Consider the following 17,250-nt stretch of genomic DNA (forward strand, 5'->3'; position numbering starts at 1 on the left):
TATGGCAAGCTTGAGAGCTCCTTATAAACAGGAAATTTTCAGGTGGAGAATTAATGGAGAATGCAATGCTTACATATGCTAGGCATTGCACTGGGAACTTTCTATGTATTATTATAACCTTATGTCTTTAGGAGGTAGGTATTTGTTCTATAAAAACAAAGAGGCTGAGATTTAGAGAAATGAAGTATACTTTGTATAATAAAACATACCCATTTAAGGTCTATGATTTTTGACGAACAAAGTAGCCACCATCCCAATCAGGATACAGATTTCAACACCCTAAAAAGTTTTTTCACATTTCTTTATGGTCAGTCCACCCCTACACTGGCCTAAGTGACCACTGATCTGCTTGCTGTCATTATAGGTTAGTTTTGCCTGTTCAAGAATGTAGAGTCAAAGACTGTTAACCATCTTTTTGTCAGGCTTCATTGTCTCAGAAATACAATTCAGATTCCTCTATGTTGTTGAAACTTACATTTCACTAATTTCAATTTTTATTGACCGGTAATGCTTGTATATGTTTTAAATTTGTTTACTCATTGGTGGACCTTTGGGTGTCCAGGTTTTGATTATTATAAAAAAACTTGCTCAGATTATTGTATAAGTCTTTTTGTGGGCATACTATTTTCATTGTCTTGAGTAAATATGTAGGGATAGAATGGACATAAGATAGGTATAAGTTTAACTTTTAAGAAGTTGCCAAACAAGCTTCCCAATGAAGTTGTACCATTTTTACATTCCTACCAACAAAATATAAAGAGTTCTAGTTCCTATAAAATTGGCTTCATTGATTTTTGGCATTATTTTATATTTTATTGATTGCCTTTTTATCTTTATTAATCCCATCCTCTTACTTTTGATTTAGTTTGCTCTTATTTTTCTAGAATCTTAACATGGAAATTTAGATAATTGATTTTATACCATTTTTTTCTAATATTTAAAATGAAAAATTTCACCCTGCACACTGATCTAGCTTCCTCTACAAACTTTGATGTCTTTTGTTTTCATTTGTTAGTTCAGATTATTTTTTAATTTCACCTGTGATTTTTTTCTGTGATTGAATTATTACTTGGAAATGTGTTAATTTCCAAATAATTAAGATTTTCCAGATACATTTTCAGATCTTCTTTCTTGTTAATTTTCTATCATTTACTGAAAGGAATATTGAAATCTACAGCCATAAGGATTTGTCTAATTCAGTTCTTTTGTGTTTTTACCTCGTGCATTTTGAAGCTCATTATTAGGTTCAAACATGTTAAGGATTATTATGACTTGCTGATGAATTGACAACTTTGTCATTTTGAAATGTGCCTCTTTATTTCTGATAATACTTCTTGCGCTAAATCTACTTTAATATTAAGATAGCCTCTCCAGTTTTCTTTTGCTGAGAGTTTGCATGGTAGACATATTTCTTATAGGTAAGGTCTGCTAGCAATGAATTCTCAGTTTTGTTTATCTGGCATATATCTGTTTTATCTTCATTTATAGAATTCTTGATTTTACTTTTTTTTCCACAGCACTTTAAATATTTCATTCTACTACCTTCTATTATTTCTGCTGAGAAGTTGGTCAGTAACCTTATTGTTTCCTTTTATATGATGCATCACTTTCTTGATGTTTTCAGTTTTTTCATTTTTTTCCTTTGGCTTTTAGCAATGTGACCAAGATGCATCCAGTTGTAGTTCTCTTTGTGTTTATCTTGGACTTTATTTAGTTTCTTGGATCAGATTATTATGAGTAATAGCAGTATAGTTTCAGTTTGGGGAATTCTTTACCATTATTTATTCAAATTTTTTCTCTGATCTTTTCTCTCCATCTCCATTGAGATTCCCATTATGTATATGTTGGAAGCTTGATGTCTCAGATCTCTGATGCTTTGTTCATTTTTCTTCACTCTTTTTTCTCTATGATCATTGGATTGGATAATTTCATTGATCTTTACGTTCATGGATTCTTTCTTATGCCATTTCATATCTGATATCTTTCATTTTAATATTTGTACATTTTGATTCTAGAGTTTCCATTTTGTTCTTTTTAGTTTCAATTTTTCAATTGCAATTCCCTATTTATTGTCTCATTGTTATCATGTTTTCCTTTAATTCTTTGAATATATTTATAATAGTTGCTTTGAAGTCTTTGCTAATCCAACATCTGGTCCTACTCCGTATCGTTATACTTCTGTCTCTCCCATTACCCCATGTCTGATAATATGTAACTGAAAACTTTTAAATAATATATTTTAGCAACTTTGTGGGGTTTTTTTTTCTGATTTTTTGTTTTGTTTCTTTGTTTCATAGCTTACCTAGACTTAAACTGTATAATCTTATCTTCCTTTCATTATGCAGCCTCTGATGTTTCTGCTCAGTTATTTTTATTTTAGCCTGGCTTCATCTTTCTATCTGCATAGCTCAGTGGCCAGACAATCATTTGGACAGTTTGAATTCAGACATCTTAAAGTTGAGACTTGAAGTCAGCTGAGGTACATGTCGGTTGAGGAACACATTCAAGATTGCAACCAGTTCTCAGTATCCTTTGTTTTCACTTCCCCAGTTTAGCAATCGGTTGGGTGTCAATCAGGAATGTACCTTGGCCGCCATTTGGCTCTTTCACTTCCAGGATCTCTCATTTCATTAACTGATTGGTCTCTCAATGGTCATGAACTGGAATTGTAACCTTGGGCTAGCAAACTTAAAGATATTCCACATCCTTTACTGAACTTGGAAACTTTGGTTAGCAAAGCTATAGATTTTCCCCATCCTTTTTGAACCATGTCTGTCACTTTAATCTAGCAAAGCCATGGGTTTTCCTCAGTCTACATCCTGAATTGAGTCCCCTTCTGTGGCTGCAATCAGCCTTGAACTTATGAAGCCACAGTTTTTTCCCAACCAAGTGACAGGTGTCATGCACATAGAGAAGGCCATAGAGTTGCTGCCATTTTTATGTAAAGCTAAATAGTTTTTCGGCAATAAACATTTTTTAATTTGTCTAATTTTGATCAATTTTCAGTGTCCTGATTGGTTGTTTTTGACAATTTTATCCACTCACTTTTAATACTTTTCTGCAGAGGGAGATCACCTAATTTCCTCCTGTTTCACTTAGTATAAATAGCACTTCACTGACAAATTTCTTCATTGCTTTTTGTAGCTCTAAATTTCAATTTGATATCATTTTTCTTTAGTCTGAAAACTTTTTAGCTTTTCTTGTAGGGCAGTTTTGCTGGTGAATTCTCTCAGCATTCTGGTTTTTTTTTTGGGGGGGGGGTTTGGTGGGGCCTAAAATGTCTTTATTATGTAGTCTGTCTTGATAAGCATTTTTAATGGATATAGAATTGTAGTTTAGCAGGTTTTTGTTTTTGTTTTTTCTTTCCTGTCTGGACTTTAAAGATATTGTTTTGTGTTTTGGTTTGCATTGTTTCTGAAGAGAGATCTACATTCTAATCTTTTTCCCTGTGTGTTTTTGTTTCTTCTACTTCCTATGACTACTTGTGAGATTTACAACTTGTCTTTATTACTAGTTTTCAGCAGTTTGATTATTTAAGATGTATCAGGGGCTCCTGGGTGGCCCAGTCTGTCAAGCATCTGACTCTTGATTTTGGCTCAGGTCATGATCTCAAGATTGTGGGATCGAGCCCTGCGTGGGGCTTAGCACTCAGCGTAAAGTCTGTTTATCTCTCTCCACTCCTCCCCTGCTTGCTCTTTCTTTCACTCTTTCAAATAAATAAATAAATGAAATCTTTTAAGATGTGTCTTGACACTGTTTTTCTTAGTGTTTTCCTGTTTATATTGCTTCATATATGTAGTGATTCTTTGATTTGTGGGTTTATTTATTTTATCAAATTTAGAAAAATTTAGCTGTTTTCTTCAAATACTTTTCTTCCCTATCCTCTGATACCCTAGTTTTGTATCTCTGACTTCCTGATAGTGTCCTATAAAATCTGTCTTTTTTAGCAGGACTTTTCTCACTGTCCGTCAGTTTGAATAGGTTCGTTGCCTTCAAGTTCACTAATCTTTTGCACCATTTAACCTGCTTTTAAGACCATGCAGTGTAATTGTCATTTTAAATAATGAATTTCTCCACTCCGGAAGTTAAGTTTCATTTGGTTCTTTTTTATGTTTTACATTTCTTATTCTGTTCATGATTTTTTAAAATTTTCTTAAATATATTAATAACCCTTTTGAAGTCTTTGATAATTCCATCATATCAGTCATTTCTAGATCTGTTTCTGTTGACTAATAATTTTTCCTGATCGTAGGTGAGGTATCCTGCATTTTAATATGCATGAGTTTTTATTGGATGCTGGCTATTTTGAATATTACATTGTAATGTTACATTTTTGAATGTCTGAATTCAGTTGTCTTTAAAGAGTTTTTTCTTAAGATTTTATTTATTTGAGAGAGAGTGAGAGCACTAGTGGGGGGTAGGGCAGAGGGGGAGGGAGAAGCAGACTCCCTGCTGAGCAGAGAACCCCATGTGGGGCTGGATCCCAGGACCCTGGGATCATGACCTGAGCCGAAGACAGACACTTAACTGACTGAGCCACTCAGGCACCCCTGAAGAGTTTTTTAAAAGATTTTATTTATATATTAGAGCGTATAAGCGAACATGGGGGGATGGGGCAGAGGGAGAGAGAGAGAATCCCATGCAGAATGTGGAGCCGAAGGTGGGACTCCATCTCATGACCTTGAGATCATGACCTGAGACAAAACCAAGAGCCTGACACTCAACTGACTGAGCCACCCAGGCTCCCCTAAACAGTTTTGAACTTTTTTTTGGCAGCAGTTATTTGATTAGCAGCAGTTTGATCCCTTTTGCTGCTTGTTTTTCACCTTTATTTTAGTGTTTATCCCTAGTTGAGCTTTACAACTGAGGCATGATTTTTGTGGTGTTCTGCTAAATGCCCTAGAGATCACTGAGGTGTCTGTATTACGAATCACCAGAAATCAAATGTCTTCCAGCCCTGTGTGAGCTCTGGTAATTTTTCAGTTTATAGTTTACAACAGATCTTTTCCCAATAGTTTTTTTTTTTTTTTTTTTTTTTTTTGGGTCTGGCTTTGTGGAGTCATACCCAATGCATATGTGACTTAGTAATTAGCCAAAGATGCAAGGAAACTCTTAATGCAGATTTTTGTATGCTTTTTCTCTATAACTCTCTTCTTTCCAGATCTCTGCTATGCATACTCAGTGGCCTCAGCCTCTGAATTCTGCTCTTTTCTCCAGCTCATTGTTATTACAGTTGTCCACCTGGATTTGCCCTTCCTACCTGCAGGAAAATGCCTCTAGGCAAAATTCAGGGGTGATTTTAGAGTTTACGTCAATAGTTTCTTTTCTCTTACGCATCCCAGTCTTGCACTGCCTGCTGTCCAATGTCCATTATAGAGTTGCTATATACATTTTGTCTAGTTTTCCAGTTATTTACAATGGGAGGACAATGTATTATCAGTTACTCTTTTATAATTGGTAGTGAAAGTCTTGAATTAAGGATTTTAAGTGAAAGTCCTGATTTCTGTGTGTGACTCTTACACAGTTCTTTAAAACTATGATTTATGTACTTTTTTTTCCAGGGTATTGAGATACAATATTGTGTCAGTTGTATGTTGTATAATGTGTTGATATGATACACATAATTGCCAAATGATTATCAGCAGAGCTTTAGCTAACCCCTCTATCACATCATGAAATTACCATTTCATTTTTATGGTGAGAAAATAAAATCTCAGCAACTTTCAAGTATATAATACAGTATTATTAATTATAATCACCATCGTGCACATTAGATTCCGAGAACTTACTCGTTTCAAAACATGAAGTTTATACTCTTTGACCAGTAGCTTCTCATTTCCCCACTTCTTAGCCCCTGGTAACTGTAATTTTACCATCTGTTTCTATGAGTCTGGCTTTTTAAAATTCCACTCAAGTGATGTCATATAATGTGTCTTCGTCTTTTTCACTAGCATAATGCCTTCAAGGCCCATCCATATTGTCACAAATGGCAGTATGTCCTTCTTCCTCATGGCTGAATAATAATTCCATTAAATATATATATATATATGTGTGTACATATATATACATATATATGTATATGTATATATATGTACACACATATATATATACACATACACATATATACATATATATATATTTAAATCTCTCACATCTTTATCCATTCATCTGTTGAGGGACACTTAGGTTACTTCCAAGTCTTGGCTGTTCTGAATAATGCCACAGTAAACATGGGAGTGCATGTATCTCTTGGATATCCCATTTCCTTTCCTTTGGATGTATACTAAAGTGAGATAGCTGGATCATATGGTAGTTCTTTTAATATTTTGAGGAATCTCCATACTGTTTTCCATGGTGGCTGTACCAATTTACATTCCCACCAATAGTGCACAAGGGTTTCCTTTCTCCATATCCTCACCAAAACTGTTATTTCTTGTCTTCTTGATAATAGCCATTCTGAAAGGTGTGAGGTGATAACTCATTGTGGTTTGATTGGCATTTTCCTGGTGAGTAATGATGTACCTGTTATCTATCTGTATGTCTTCTTTAGAAAAATGTCTATTCAGATTGGCTTATTTTTTATTTGGATTGTTTTTGTTTTTTGTTCTTGAGTTGTATGAGTTCTTTATTTTGGGTATTTGGATATATATTTTGGATATTGGATATTATCAGATATATGGTCTGCAAATATTTTCTTCCATTCAGTAGGTTGCTTTTTCATTGTATTGATGATTTCCATGGCTGTGCAGAAGCTTTTTAGTTTGATGTAGATTCACTTATTTGGTTTTGTTGCTTTTGGTGTCAGACTCAAGATCTGTGTCAAGGAGCTTACTACCTATATTTTCTTCTAAGAGTTGATTTATGGTTTCTGGTCTTATGTTCAAATCTTTAATCCATTTTGAGTTAATTTTTGTGTGTGGTATAAGATAGTGGTTGAATTTCATTATTTTTGCATGTGGCTGTCCAGTTTTCACAACACCATTTGTTGAACAGTCTGTCCATTCTCCATTGTCTAGTCTTGGCTCCTTTGTCATAAATTAATTGACCATATATGCATAGGATTATTTCTGGCCTCTCTGTTCCATTGATCTGTGTATCTGCTTTTATACCAATACCATATTGTTTTATTTACTATAACTTTGTAATATAGTTTGAAACCAGTGAGCACAATGCTTCTAGCTTTGTTGTTCTTTCTCAAGATTTTTTAGCTATTTGGGGTTATTTTGTGGTTCCATACAAATTTTAGGACTGTTTATTTCTTTGAAAAATGGCACTGGATTTTGATACCAATTGCATTGACTCCATAGATTTCTTTGGGTAGTATGGACATTTTAACAGTATTCTTCAAATTCATAAGCACAGGTTATCTTTTGTATTTGTATCTCCCTCAATTTCTTTCATTAATGTAGTTTTCAATATATAGACTTTTATCTCTTGGTTAAATTTATTGTTATTTTATTCTTTTTGATATAATTATAAAGGGATTATTTTCTTTATTTCTCTTTCTGGTAGTTTGTTATTAGTGTAAAGAAATGCAACAGATTTTTGTGTATTCATTTTATATCCTGAAACTTTCCTGAATTAGTTGTAACACTTTTTTGATGGAGTCTTTAGGGTTTTCTTTTTTTTTTTTTTTTTTAAGATTTTATTTATTTATTTGACAGAGAGAGAGACAGCCAGTGAGAGGGAACAGAGGCAGGGGGAGTGGGAGAGGAAGAAGCAGGCTCCCAGTGGAGGAGCCTGATGTGGGGCTCAATCCCAGGACTCGGATCATGCCCTGAGCTGAATGCAGACGCTTAAAGACTGAGCCACCCAGGCTCCCCTCTTTAGGGTTTTCTGTGTATAGTATCAGGTTATCTGCAGACAGTGACAGTTTTATTTTGTTCTTTCCAGTTTGGATGCTCTTTGTCTTTTTCTTGCCTAATTGCTCTGGCTAGGATTTCCAGCACTATCCTGAAGTGGCAAGAGTGGGTGTCCTTATCTTGTTCCTGGTCTTAGAGGAAAGGTTTTCAGGTTTTTACTGTTGAGTATGACATTAGGCCTGGGGTGGTCATATATGGCCCTATGTTGAAGTACTTTTCCTCTCTACCCACTTTGTTGAGAGTTTTTATCATAAATGGATGTTGAATTTTGTCAAATGTTTTTTCTGAATCTCTTGATGATCATGTGATTTTTATCCTTTATTTTAGTAATGTGATGTATCATACTGACTGATTTGCAGATTTTGTACCGTTCTTGTATCCCTGGAATAAATCGTACTTGATTATGATGTATGATCATTTTAATGAACTTTAAATTTGTTTTGCTAATAATTTATTGAGGGTTTTTACATCTATGCTCATTAGGGATATTGGCCTATAATTTTCTGTTCTTGTAATATCTTTGTCTGGTTTTGAAATCAGCAATGCTCGTCTTATAAAATGAATTTGGAAGAGTTCCCTCATCTTCAGTTTTTTGGAAGAGTTTGAGAAGTATTGGTATTAATTCTTTAAATGTTTGATAGAATTAACCAATGAAGCCTTCTGGTCCTAACCTTTTATTTGTTGAGGGTTTTTAATTACCAGTTAAATCTCCATACTAGTAATTGGTCTATTCAGATTTTTCATTTCATCATGATTCGGTCTTGGTAGATTGTACGTTTCTAGGAATTTATCCATTTTTTTCTAGGTTGCCTAAATTCTTTATTGGATAAATCACAGATCTATGTTTCTTTAGGTTTTGTTACCAGAAGATGATTGTGATCCTTTGGTGGAATTATGTAACCTTGATTTTTCAAGTTCTTTGAAGCTTTGCATTACTTTCTTCACTTCCAAAGTAGCAGTCTTCTCCTCTGTGCTTCACTAACTGCTTTTGAGAGAGAGACCTTCCATGAGCCATGATATAGACTCTGAAGCTATCCCAGATCTCTTTTGGGTCCAGCTGTTACTTCTTGCCCCCCTCGGATGAGAGTTCTTAAGCTTTAAGCCTTTTCTGCATCCTATGATACAGCAGGCCAAGTGCTGACAGTTTCTCTTTTGTTTGCCAAAGGTGGTGCTAAAGCTCAAATTTATGATCTCTCCCTGGCCTGCAGATTTGGCCAACTTTTGTGCATGTTCACTACCCCCTTCCAAAGTTCACTCTAACTGCACAACTGTTGGGGAGCACAAACAGGTGGCCACAGGAGAGGGAGGTTTGTACGTGAGGTACACAGAGTGCTAGGGGTTTCTGTGGGCCAGGTGGGGTGATCCACAAGTGAGGAGTTCCCAGCAGCTGACAGGCAGATTTTTGATGGAGTCTGTGATGCAGGTAGGATCTGAGTACATTCTTATCCTCCAATAGTTATATTTGCAACTCTCCTGTCTCTTCCTGCCCCCAAGTCATATAGCGCATGATTCTGTACTGATGGGACAATAAGAGGAAAGGACCCTCTTTGGCAGCACCAGGTACACCTGGTGAGCCAGGTGTTTACTCATATGCTCTTCCTTTTCCCCATGGGACAAATATGGTGAAGGAAGGTATCCTTTTGGCCCAAAGTTGTGATGCTGTGGGGACAGGGTGACATGGATAAAGTTATGACCACTACAATGCATTGAAACTCATTTTTTTCTCCAATAGAGAGCTAGAACTTCTTGGAAACTTGGACTTCCACAAAGGTTCTCTTCTCTTTAAGTGATTGTCTTAAGTTAATGTTCTCCAGTGTTCTCCAGGGGACTGTTTGATTGGAGAGGGCCTGGAGCCTTTTTATAGACCACTGCAGGGTCAACAACTGGGACCAAGGACTATCTGTCTATTACTCCATGCACAGGTGTGTGACTCCTCTAGGGTCCCTTGGCATATGTGGCTGAACCCCACAACTTTCTCAAGGCACGTCTGCCCATGACTGCTTAAGTTTTGTTGTGGGTGGGTGACAAAAGTAGGGAGATCCTAAGCTGCAATGATGCTGATATCTCTCTCCTTTCATTTTATGTTTTTATAATATAAATTAAAATTTTGTTCCTGAGATTTGAAGTTGGGCAATATACATCACAACAAAAAGTCTTGCTGTGGTGTTTGTAAAGTTCTGTTTTATATCTAGATATATCAGAGCTGAGTAATAGGAATTTAAGTGTTATTTCCAAATTATAGCACTCAAAATTGTGAAACACAGTTCTTAAAAAGTAAAAAATCAACTCTTGGCAGCAATTTTCCTTGTACCTAGCTCTCAAGAAAAACATAATCGTTTCAAATTTTTCAAATTGATGAACTAGATTTCACTAGCTATTTGGCCCGGTTTCTTTCCTGTTTATAATTCATATGGAAATATGGAACATTATCACAAGATGCCCTTTATCAATTTGATTGTGGTGTGCAAGACTTAGAACAAATTACTTTCCTCTCAGTAGCTCTGCAAAAATAGTGGTCCCTATAAACCTTAGCTCATGTCCAAATTGCAGCCTAACGCTGGTTATAAACACTATATGGTACCTTTGTGGGTTGATACCTTCCGTGCCTGTTGCTGCTCTTGATTAGCTGATTGCATACTGAAGTTACTGTCTCTTTAATACAGCAGCGTAAGAAACTTCAGGAAGGTCCTGAAGAGCAGCTGTACAAAATGAGGACTAGTAGTAGGCACGTAAAGATTTCCACACAGCCTTTCCAGGATAACACGAAGTACTTTTGTGTGAGGCGCTGTACTAGGTTCTTCATAGGCATCCTCGTACTTAACTCTCCTACAGTCTCAGAGTAGGCCTTGTTATCCTGTTTTGCAAGTGAGGAAATGATCCAGGCAGCTCAGCACAGGCTCCACTCTAATAAATTCAAAGCCACCAACCAAGAAATAGGCCTTCGATACTGCCCAACAAATTTACATTTCTCTAATTAAGTCTCCACAGTATCTCTTTCAAAACTTATGTCCTTATTAGCCAGCTAACAACACCAAATGTGTATGCATTCTGTATTACTATATGTTGATCTGTATGCATCCTATATGCTTTATATCTATTCATATTCTCAGATATAAAGAGAAGCTGCTTATCTCCTTTTAAGCCTGATCTGCAATTTTAGCCTGTCTCGAAAAACCTGACATCTGTCCTTTCTCTCTCTTGTATTTTCAGTCCTCTCAAAAGTAGATCCTTGCTTTGATTTTGATTTCCTAATATTATTAAAGTTTCCAACATACAGAAAACTGAAAAAAATTGATAGGGAGCATTCATAAAATATTTTACAGTGAAATTTAACTGTTTACTTTATCATATATCTATCCCTCCCTCCATCTTTCAGTCCTCTTATGTTTTTGCTGCATTTCAAAGCAAGTTACAGACATCAGTACATTTTCTCCCAGGCTTGTTAGCATGTATGTCATTAACAAGCTAGTTTAATAAGGGAAGAAAAATATGTAACAGGCATAATAAGCAAACAAAATGAGGGAAGAAAATTCTTTGTATTAGACAAAATGATTGTTTTCCTAGAAAAATTCTAAATAACAATTCCTTTGACAAATGAATGAATTTAGTAAGATCATAAGATATAAAGTTTATGGAAATCAATCTGTTTTTATTTAGTAGCAGTAAACTATTGGAAAATAAATTTTAAATAATTGATTCAATTTATAATACATCACAAAACCCCCAAAATAATATGAAATAAATTTAAAAAACCATCCTTAAGACCTGTATATTGAAAATAAATTGTTAAGAGAAATTAAAGAACATGATATAGATGGAGAAATTTGTCTTGGATTTGAAGACTCCAAATATCAAGATGTCAGTTCTCTCCAAAGTGATCTATGAGTTATGTTATAATTATCATATGTTACATCTACAACCTTGTAAAACTTACAGTATAATATTATTTTTGCTTTAAACAAAAACAGTTCCAAGTACTTTAAAAGAAACTAAGAGCTGGGTGCGTGGGTGGCTCAGTCGGTTAAGCATCCAACTCTTGATTTTAGCTCAGGTCATGATCTCAGGGTTGTGAGATCAAGTCCTGCATCGGGCTCAGCACTGGGAGTGGAACCTGCTTAAGATTCTCTCTTTCCCTCTCCACCTGCCCCTCCCCACCCCCCCAAAACAATAAGATAATAAGAAGAAAAATAGATTCTAACATTTACTATTTACCTTTCCTGAAATTTTATTTTTTTCCCTTAATATCCAGGATTCAGTCTGTTTTGCTTTTCATTGAGCCAGAATCATTTTCTGTAGCATTTTTTATAGTGTAGGTCTAATGGCAGATTCTCTTAGTGTTTATTTTGTCTTAATTTTTTGAAGGACATTTTCACTAAATGTGAAATTCTAGATTGACAGGTTTTTCTTTTATCACTTTAAAGTTGTTGCTCTGCTATTTGATGATGGTGATGATTTTAGTAGCTTATCATTCAGTTCTGGGGGTCAGAAGTCCAAAACAGGTTTCACTGGGATAAAATCAAGGTGTCTGCAGGGCTGTGTTCCTTCTGGAGGTTCTAGGGGAGAATCAGTTCCTTGCCTTTCCAGATTTTAGAGGTTGTTTGAATTGTTTGGCTCATGCCTTTGTCCTTCATCTTCAAAGCCAGCAATGTAGCATCTTCACATTTTTCTCTGACTCTGCTTCCATCCTCACGTTTTCTTCGATTATCTCCCCAGGCTTATATAACTGACATATAACACTGTAAGTGTATAATATGATGACTTGATACACATATATATTGCTAAATGATTACCACAATAAGGTTTGTTAACACATCCATCATCTACATTTTTTTCATAGTGGAAATAAGATCTATTCTCTTAGCAACTTCCAAGTATACAACACATAGTTAACTATATTCACCGTGCTGTATATTAGGTCCCCAGCACCTCCTCATTTTATAACTGGAAGTTTAAAGGAAGTATGTTTTCACCTTCATTATTTTTGAGAAGTCCTTGGTCATACATGTCCTTGTCCTCATATGTGTAATTTCAGTTTTCTTTGCCTGCTTTTAAGATTTTTCCTTTTAAAATTGTTTTATCATTTTTAATTGTGGCAAAATACACATAAAATTTTCCATCTTAACTATTTGTAACAATACAGTTTGGTGGTGTTAAGTACATTCCATGTTGTTGCAACCATCACCACCATCCATTTCCAGAACGTTTTTCATCTAGGAAAACAGTAACTCTGTACCTATAAGAAACTCCTCATTCCCCCTTCTTAGCCCCTCACAAACACCATTCTACTTCCTGTCTTTATGAGTTTAACTACTTTAGGTACTTCATGTAAGTAGAGTAGGACTGTATTTGTCTATTTGTGACTGGCTTATATCACTTAGCATAATGTCCTTAGTTAAATATTTTCTTAACTTTGGATTTCAGGATCTCACTATGATATGCCTGATGTTATCTTTGTAATCATCTTACTTGGGGTTCATTGATCTTCTTAAGTCTGTAAATTTTTATATATATATATATATAAAAATATAATGTGACAGAGAGACAGCCAGCAAGAGAGGGAACACAGCAGGGGAGTGGGAGAGGAAGAAGCAGGCTCCCAGTGGAGGAGCCCGATGTGGGACTCGATCCCGGAACACCGGGATCACGCCCTGAGCCGAAGGCAGACGCTTAACAACTGCGCTACCCAGGCGTCCCTGTAAATTTATATTTTGCACCAAATTTTGGATGATTTTCAGCCATTATTTTATGAAAAAGTTTTTTCCAACTCATTCTCTTACACCTCTCCTACCAGGAATCCAATTACACATATATTTGACTTGTTGCTGTTGTCTCCTAGATCCCTCTGTCTTCGTTTTTTTTTTTTTTTTTTAAAGATTTTATTTATTTGACAGATATAGAGACAGCCAGCGAGAGAGGGAACACAAGCAGGGGGAGTGGGAGAGGAAGCAGGCTCATAGCGGAGGAGCCTGATGTGGGGCTCGATCCCATAACGCCGGGATCACGCCCTGAGCCGAAGGCAGACGCTTAACCGTTGTGCCACCCAGGCGCCCCCCTCTGTCTTCGTTTTTTAAAACATTTTTGATTCTTTGTTTTTCAGATTGGATAATTTCTATAGAATCTTTCCTTGAGTTCTCCAGATCCTTTGTCATCTTATTTCTCCCATTAAGACCATCCGTTGCATTTTTTAGATACTGTATATTTTAGTTCTATAATCTCTGTTTTGTTCTTATTAACAATGTCCATTTCACTACTGGTATTTTCTCTTATTCATTATAAACATATTTTCCTTTACATCCTAGAGCCTGGTTATATTCACTGCATCGAGTTCCTTTTCTGTGAATTTCACAGTCTGGATCCTTAAGAGGCTGGTCTGTGTGGATCGTCTTTTCTCTGATAATAAGTCCTGTTTTCCTACTTCTTGGTATATTGAGTAATTGTGAATTGTACCAGAGGTTCTGAATGATTCAGGCATTAGCCAGAGTGTATATGCAAAATTGGAGCTCTGGCTCTCTTGTTCTCTCTTTTCTGAGATTGTCTCTATTAACTTTCTAGCAGTTGTGGTTACCCTAATCTTCTAGTTCTTCAATCCAGTAAAACTAGGATTTCCTTGAGGTATTAGATACCCATCTTAACACAGACCAGGGCCTGCTCTTAGTAAAAGGCCTAAAAAATAGGAAAGTCTGCAAGTGCTCTACCCATATTTCAATTGTTGACTCCCTTCCAGTTTCTATTTTTCTTCTCTGCCCAGCAACTGCTTTTTATATTTTGTTCACTGTCTATCATTGTTATCTACTGGAAGTTTGGCCTGATAGGAGGCCAAAAGCAGAAATTTCTTCCCATTGTTTGTAAATATATTCAAGTCTCTCCTATTAAAAAAAATTTTTTTTTTAAGATTTTATTTATTTATTCGACAGAGATAGAGACAGCCAGCGAGAGAGGGAACACAAGCAGGGGGAGTGGGAGAGGAAGAAGCAGGCTCATAGCGGAGGAGCCTGATGTGGGGCTCGATCCCATAACGCCGGGATCACGCCCTGAGCTGAAGGCAGACGCTTAACCGCTGTGCCACCCAGGCACCCCTAAAAAAAATTTTTTTAAAAGATACCTATATATGTCCCATCTTTCAGCCTTTTTTACTACTCTTTTTTTTTAGTCTAGGGTTTTATTGACTTTAATTAAATTTAAGCTTCTTTTTTTTTTTTAAATAATTTTTTATTATATTATGTTAGGCACCATACAGTACATCCCCGGTTTCCGATGTAAGGCTCAATGATTCATTAGTTGCGTATAACACCCAGTGCACCATGCAATACGTGCCCTCCTTACTACCCATCACCAGTCTATCCCATTCCCCCACCCCCCTCCCCTCTGAGGCCCTCAGTTTGTTTCTCATAGTCTATAGTTCTCATGTTTCATTCCCCCTTCTGATTACCCCCCTTTCTTTATCCCTTTCTTCCCCTACTGATCATCCTAGTTCTTATGTTCCATAGATGAGAGAAATCATATGATAGTTGTCTTTCTCTGCTTGACTTATTTCACTTAGCATTATCTCCTCCAGTGCCGTCCATGTTGAAGCAAATGTTGAGAACTCGTTCTTTCTGATAGCTGAGTAATATTCCATTGTATATATGGACCACAACTTCTTAATCCAGTCATCTGTTGAAGGGCATCTTGGCTCCTTCCACGATTTAGCTATTGTGGACATTGCTGCTATGAACATTGGGGTGCATATGGCCCTTCTCTTCACTACGTCTGTATCTTTGGGGTAAATACCCAGTAGTGCAATGGCTGGATCATAGGGTAGCTCAATTTTTAACTTTTTAAGGGACCTCCACACTGTTTTCCAGAGTGGCTGTACCAACTTGCATTCCCACCAACAATGTAGGAGGGATCCCCTTTCTCCACATCCTCTCCAACAATTGTTGTTTCTTGCCTTGTCTATTTTTGCCATTCTAACTGGCGTAAGGTGGTATCTCAGTGTGGTTTTGATTTGAATTTCCTTGATGGCTAATGATTTTGAACATTTTTTCATGTGTCTGTTAGCCATTTGTATGTCTTCATTGGAAAAGTGTCTGTTCATATCTTCTGCCCATTTTTTGATTTGTTTATTTGTTTCTCGTGTATTGAGTTTGAGAAGTTCTTTGTAGATCTTGGATACCAGTCCTTTATCTGTAGTGTCATTTGCAAATATATTCTCCCATTCCGTGGGCTGCCTCTTAGTTTTTCTGACTGTTTCCTTGGCTGTGCAGAAACTTTTAATCTTGATGAAGTCCCATAAATTCATTTTATCTTTTGTTTCTCTTGCCTTTGGGGATGTGTCATGAAAAAGGTTGCTTTGGCCGATGTCGTAGAGGTTGCTGCCTATGTTCTCCTCTAGAATTTTGATGGATTCCTGTCTCACATCGAGGTCTTTCATCCATTTGGAGTTTATTTTTGTGTATGGTGTGAGAGAGTGGTCAAGTTTCATTCTTTTGCATGTAGCTGTCCAATTTTCCCAGCACCATTTATTGAAGAGACTGTCTTTTTCCCACCGGATGTTTTTTCCTGCTTTATCAAATATTAGTTGCCCAAAGAGCCGAGGGTCCATTTCTGGGCTCTCTATTCTGTTCCATTGGTCTATGTGTCTGTTTTTGTGCCAGTACCATGCTGTCTTTGTGATCACAGCTTTGTAGTACAGCTCGAAATCCGGCATTGTGATGCCCCCAGCTTTGTTTTTCCTTTTCAACAGTTCCTTGGAGATTCGGGGCCTTTTCTGTTTCCATACAAATTTAAGGACTATTTGTTCCAGTTCTTTGAAAAATGTCCTCGGTATTTTGATCGGGATAGCATTGAAAGTGTAGATTGCTCTGGGTAGCATGGACATTTTAACTATGTTAATTCTTCCAATCCATGAGCATGGAATATCTTTCCATCTTTTTATGTCTTCCTCAATGTCTTTCAAGAGTGATTTATAGTTTCTAGAATATAGGTCCTTTACGTCTCTGGTTAAGTTAATTCCAAGGTAACGTATGGTTTTTGGTGCTATTGTAAATGGGATGGATTCCCTAATTTCTCTTTCTTCGGTCTCGTTATTCGTGTATAGAAATGCAACTGATTTCTGAGCATTGATTTTGTATCCCGCCACGTTACTGAATTGCTCTATAACTTCTAATAGTTTGGGAGTGGCTTCTTTTGGGTTTTCCATATAGAGTATCATGTCATCTGCAAAGAGAGACATTTTGACTTCTTCTTTGCCAATTTGAATACCTTTGATCCCTTTTTGTCGTCTGATTGCTGTTGCAAGGACTTCTAGTACTATGTTGAATAATAGTGGCGAGAGTGGGCATCCTTGTCGAGTTCCTGATCTTAAGGGAAAGGCTTCCAGCTTTTCCCCATTGAGAATAATATTTGC

The sequence above is a fragment of the Ursus maritimus genome, unplaced genomic scaffold (assembly GCF_017311325.1).
Source record: "Ursus maritimus isolate PB19 unplaced genomic scaffold, ASM1731132v1 scaffold_10, whole genome shotgun sequence".
Classification (NCBI taxonomy): Eukaryota; Metazoa; Chordata; class Mammalia; order Carnivora; family Ursidae; genus Ursus; species Ursus maritimus.